This window comes from Anomaloglossus baeobatrachus, chromosome 8 (genome assembly GCF_048569485.1).
Source record: "Anomaloglossus baeobatrachus isolate aAnoBae1 chromosome 8, aAnoBae1.hap1, whole genome shotgun sequence".
Lineage (NCBI taxonomy): Eukaryota > Metazoa > Chordata > Amphibia > Anura > Aromobatidae > Anomaloglossus > Anomaloglossus baeobatrachus.
In genome coordinates, this window is record NC_134360.1 from 202,713,464 (window position 1) to 202,719,463 (window position 6,000).

The 6,000-nt window shown below is 45.4% G+C and overlaps 1 protein-coding gene across 1 annotated transcript in view; it reads right to left on the bottom strand.

The window, feature by feature from the left end:
* TLCD4 (TLC domain containing 4) overlaps positions 1-5,793 on the bottom strand; it is a 101,325-nt gene extending 95,532 nt beyond the window's left edge. Inside the window, exon 1 of the mRNA XM_075321049.1 lies at positions 5,464-5,793. The gene's annotated coding sequence lies outside the window, so the exon portion shown is untranslated. The remainder of the gene's footprint in view (positions 1-5,463) is intronic.
* Between the last annotated feature and the right edge of the window lie 207 nt (positions 5,794-6,000).

The window sequence follows — 6,000 nt, forward strand, 5'->3', positions numbered from 1 at the left end:
TATCTCTATTATGTAAGGTGGCACAGGTACATACCGTGGTTCCCCGAAAATAAGACCTCCCCCGATAATAAGACCTAGCAGGAGTTTTCAGGGATGCTTAAATATAAGACATCCCCTGAAAATAAGACCTAGCCGCGGTCAATAATGAAGTGTCATGCAGCGGTAAAAAAGTTAAAGACACTGCAGGATACTTCATTATAGACAGCGGAGACCCCTTAAAGAAAGAAGAAAGAAGAGAGAAGACCCCCGCGATCATACTCACCAGACGCCGGAGCAGGTGAGCGCATCAAGGTCCTTCAGCGGAACGCACATGCACACACACATCAGATATCACGCACACACACACACACACACATCAGATCGCATCCACACACTCACCACATCCAGCGATATCGTTTGCTTCTCGGTGGCGATACTGTGCAGTGCAGTGACCTTCCAGGACCTGCCGGAGGATCACATAGCCGGAAGCATGTGGTATCTCCGGATGTTGTGAGGGTGTGCACGCGTATGTGCGATATCGTGAATGTGTGTGAGTGTATGCGATCGGATGTGTGCGTATATGCTGACTGATGTGTGTGTGTGAATATATGCAATCGGATCTGTGAATGTTGGCGGGAGGCAGAGGAGGACGGTGTGCAGCACAGCTACTGGGAGCGCCCACCGGAAAGCACAGGGAGGAATGATGTGAAAGCTGTATGTGTGTGTGTGTGTGTGTGTGTGTGTGTGTGTGTGTGCGCGCGCATCCATGTGTGAGTGTATGCTGCCTGATGTGTGACTGTTCTGATGTGTGAGCGTCGGCCTGACGCAGGGGAGCACAGCTGCTGGGAGATCACAGGGAGATTTGGGAGACATACAGACGCCCAGGGCTGGTAAGTATGATGATCCTGGGAAGGGGTCTGCTTTTTGTGGGGGGTAAACTTACCCCCATCCATGTCTCTTCGGGAATAAAACACCCCCTGAAAATAAGACCTAATGCTTTTTTCAGGGCAAAAAAAAAAATAGTGTCTTATTTTTGGGGAAACAGGGTACATAGGAGAAGAGTAAGGCCTCGCTCACATGAGCGTATGAATCGTACAAGTACAATGCAAAAAAATCACCCATTGCACTCGAACCAATGTTATTCAATGAGGCAGAGCAGATCTGCAATTTTTTCTTATGCCGAATCGGCACAAGAGGAAAATCGATGCATGCCGTGTTTGGCAACTAGTCTCGAGATCACGCACACCTATACAATTCTATGGGTGAGTGTGAAACATCGGACTGCACTGATAGCATGATAATCTACTGCTGATTAATCAGTGATTTTATTAAAATCACAGTAAGCAGCTCAGTAAGTGACACATCACTGGAATCAGGATCTCTGCCCCTATGTTATGCTGCAGATTAGGTGGCAAAAACCTAGTGACAGATTCATTTTAAAAGGCCTACTAATATGGCATTTATTAGACTTCATCCTGCCATTATAAACCAATCCTTTCTATAAGGACGAATTCCCACATCAATGAAACACAGACCATGAATGGATCACAATAATTGGCGAGTTTCCTAAACCTATATAAGTCAGTAAGCCCAGGTCAGGAGACCAGGTGGTCAGGTCATGTTTTGTGATTCGAGAACAGTCAGTTAAATTCATTCTAACTGCCTGTATCCCACCAAAGCTACTGACAGCAGCATATAAACGGTTAAATGTTTGGGGTTAGGTTATCTCTTATAATCTTTATTTATAATAAATAATAATAATAATAATAATTTCTTATCAAAGCAGTAGCCGGTTGTGTATTAGAGCCAGCTCACACTTCATATGGCGCAGGTTCTGCTCCTGAGCCCGCTCTATACAGTCCCTGGGGCCAGTGTCGGACTGGCTACCGGAGGAATCTCCAGTAACGCCAGGCCTGGATTCAGGTACCTGCATTGCACTCCGGAGCTCTCACCTGCAGCCTGGTCTGATTTCAGAGTTTGCAGGACTAAACCGCGAGCGCCGAGTGATTGATTCCCCGGCGATTGCGGTTCAGTTCATGACAACTGCGGACAGGCCGGGGTGCAATCCGGAGTTTAGGTGAGAGCACCGAGAACAGCTCGGCCTGTCTGCAGCTGACATGAACTGAACCGAAATCGCCGGGGAATCAATCACAAGGCGCTCGCGGTACAGTCTCGGCTGCACTCTGGAGCTCAGGTGAGAGCTCTGGAGTTCAGTGCAGGTAACTGAATCAAGGCCTGGCATTACTGGAGATTCCTCTGGTAGCCAGTCCGATGCTGCCTGGGGTCTTCCGTCAAATATTTGGCAGATGGTGCCAAGAAGGTAAGTGGTTCCACAGTTAGCGCTTACATGGTTTGTCTAAGGGGGAACACTAAAATATATGCACAATTAGAGAATTTATTCTGAGTTAATAGAAAAAGGGTTTTCTGATTAGTATGCTTATATTGCATGGAGAGCAGTGACAATGACTGTCTTCCTCACTTTGGAGGATTGATTGAGCACTCCTGCTCTTCAGCCTCAGGCTCTATTAATTTTCCATTTGCAGGTTCCTGTCCACCCATAAATTGTAGGTTTTTTAACCCAAAGAGAGGCATTAGTTTGATAGGAACCCAACAAAAAGAGGTCGCCTTGCTGCTGGCTGTTGGGCTCACATAAAACTGGCCATTTTTGTGTGCTAAGTGTCATTGTTCCAGGATTTCCAGTTTGCTTCTGAAGGATCTTGCCCTTTGTTAACATGGAGTTTTCTGTTCTGTTGCCCTGCTTCCTGTTCATCTGTTTAAAAGCCCGCCCCTAAGCTTAGTCTAGTTGCTTGAGTATACTGCTTCCTGTCTACTCCTGCTCCACTGCTCTTGTTTCCTGGTTGTTCTTTTGGATCCTGGTGAATCACCTGACACCGGTCCTAGACTCCACCTGGTCTCATCGAGCTATTCCCTCGCTGGTCCCAGACTCCATCCGCCGTCTCCGGTAGGCGCTTGTGCCCGGTCCCTTCCGGTCCATATCCACCCTAGGATCTGCGTTCCACATCCTGTATGGACAATTTGGATGATAACCTGTTGCCCCTTCGTTGCCCGGCTGCTGCGCATCTAGGCCTTCTAGGGTGATCGCCAGACAGCTCCTATACAGGGGTTCGCTCCTGATGGCCTCCCTGGGGGAGTCCAGTGCGCGATCCTGCGAATTCCCCCGTGCTCCGAACCTGGCAGATATCTACTGTGTTTATGTTCTTCTCTGTGTATATATTGTTGGTTGCATATTATAAAACTTCTTTGCATCAAAACCCATCTCTGGTTGTCATTGCCCTAACGCAATCGAAATCCTCAGTTCATACAATAGTATTACACTAAGTATCTCAATTTTTGCATGCTTTTCATAGCGGTAATGCATGTCTATATTCCTATATTCATTGTTCCACATATCTTAGCACTACAGAGTGCAAGTGTCTACTTTTTGTTGCTGTGGATGGCCTAGACAGCTCCACAAATGGAACAAATCCATAGGTCTCCCATACATATTGTTTATAGACCACATTTTTGTGTAGGTCTTAAAAAGGTGACTCCTGCCAGGATGGAAGCCAGGCCGTGTCCACAGTGACTCTGTTGGCTTCACTGACGTGAATGGCTTAGTCGTAGTGTCTGTCGGAATCTCGTTTTTGGGAATTCCAACAGGAAACCTTACGAAGAGTTCAGCAGTGAACACTGTACCTAAATGAACCTAGCCTAATGCTGTACCCGAGAGGCCATGTTTTGACAGACAGCGAGTCTGTGCCAATGATTCAATGTAATAACTCCAGGATGTACAAGTTCTAACAGATATAACCCATTATACATAGAATTAACCATGTAGAAAGTGGATTTTACATATTGGCCAATTGTTCCTGTATAATTCCCATTATACCATGTGTATGTGATATAATAAGGAATTACATTTGTGACTCAACTTATAGCAGCGAATTAAACCTATAGATAAGTGGAGCCATAAGAATCACTAAAAACTCTCTTTTTAAAAATATTCTACATTTTATTTAACTCAAGCGGGGATAACAAGATTCCCATGGATGTACAGCACAGATATAAGGTTATCAAATACACTCACCCATATATACCAAGTGGACTACTGGCATCGACAACCCCTACGCGCGCTTCGCGTAGGCTTTGTCGGGGGAGCTTGATTAGTAATGCCTTTACGAATGGCTTAGTTAATGTAATCTATTCTCTTCATGCACTTTAAATACTCTGGCATCTTAGCTATTATCTTGAGTCCTGCACCATGCACTTTTTAATATACTGTCTGTATTTGTCTGTCTTAATTAATGTTAAATAAAATGTATAATATTTTTAAAAAGAAAGTTTTTGGTGATTCTTATGGCTCCATTATCTATATGTTTAATGCATGCAGGGGAGCTTTTCACAGCCATATTGGTGTTTGTATTGATCCTGGCCCCTGGGTGTGTGTGTGTGTGCACCTGGGTTACGTTTAGGCCCGTTTCACACATCCAGCATTTTACCGGATCCGGCACGCATGCAGTACAGTACAGTATGGGCAGCATGGTGGCTCAGTGGTTAGCAGTGCAGTCTTGCAGCGCTGAGGTCCTGGGTTCGAATCCCACCAAGGACACCATCTGCAAGGAGTTTGTATGTTCTCCCCGTGTTTGCGTGCGTTTCCTCCGGGTGCTCCAGTTTTCTCCCACACTCCAAAAACTCCAAGATTTAGATTGTGAGCCCCAATGGGGACAGTGTTCCTGATGTATGTAAAGCGCTGCGGAATATGTTAGCGCTATATAAAAATAAAGATTTATTTTATTATTTTTATTCATTTACAGTGCAAGCGCGACACCATGCGGTTTTGTGCATCATACACAACCGCATTTGTCCGCATGGTGTTACGCTTCCACTGTAAATTAATGTACTGTACTGCATGCGTGCCGGATCTGATATCTGGCGAAATGCCGGATGTATGAAACGGGCCTAAGAGGGTTTCAGATGTTGTCTTTGATATAGCAGTGAATGTATCAATGTTGCACTCCATGATCAGGCCTAGGTGCACAGGTAACGTTGGCGCTTCCACCATTGGCTCGATTTGTGAATGAGTTACGCCGTTTTCTAAGAAATCTACAAAAATCTTAGTTTTCCTCTATTATAAAGAAGAAGAATCAGATGTGCAACATTTTGGAAAAATAAGCGATTCTGATAAAAATGGACCAGCAGCGAAAGGCTCGGCCTATTGTAATCACAGGTAATGGAAGCATTATGTAACAGTATGCAGAATTACAAGCAAAGCCATAAATTTAAATACAGCTGCAAATGGAAAAAGCCCCCTATAATAATATCCCCACTCATTGGAGGATGATTAATACTCCATGATGACAAGTGTTGGGAACAAAGGGAGGAAAACAAGGGAGTAGAATACAGAAGTATATATAATTCATACCTATGTGCATGCATTATGACAAGCAGGATATACAGGAGGCCTACAAGCAAGCAGTGCATTACCTGTGGGCTGGGGTCCTACATGCAGGTCAGGGTGCTTCAGTGTGGAGCTCATTGCTGTCCTGGCTGCAGGGAGACCATGCTGGCTGCTGCATTCACTGCTGATCCAGGCTTCACATCCAGGCTATGGCAGGAGCTCTGTTCCCAGACACTGCTGTATGTGAGATCTCTGCCCCCTCCCAGGGCCTCACTGAGGAGGAGGAGGCAGTGATGAAAGCTGAATAGGGGATGCTGCTGTATACAATGTATGGCAATCCAGCTGATGGTAGTCATGTGGCATCTGCTGTGCTAATGTGCTCTGCACCCAGGCTCTGGGGCTGCCACCTTTGTTGCCAGCCCTGCCCATTCATAGGAGGAATGCATCTAACACCTCCCTTTCCTGAATTTCCAGATATCACTGGTAGCCCCCTGCTGGATCATTTGCATGTGGATCGGATCAATGAAGATAAATTTAGATTTCCTCTCTGTGTTTACAAATACAAGAGAGAATAAATGACACTTGCATCAAAACAAGCAATGTAAGCAGGTGTAGCATATAGT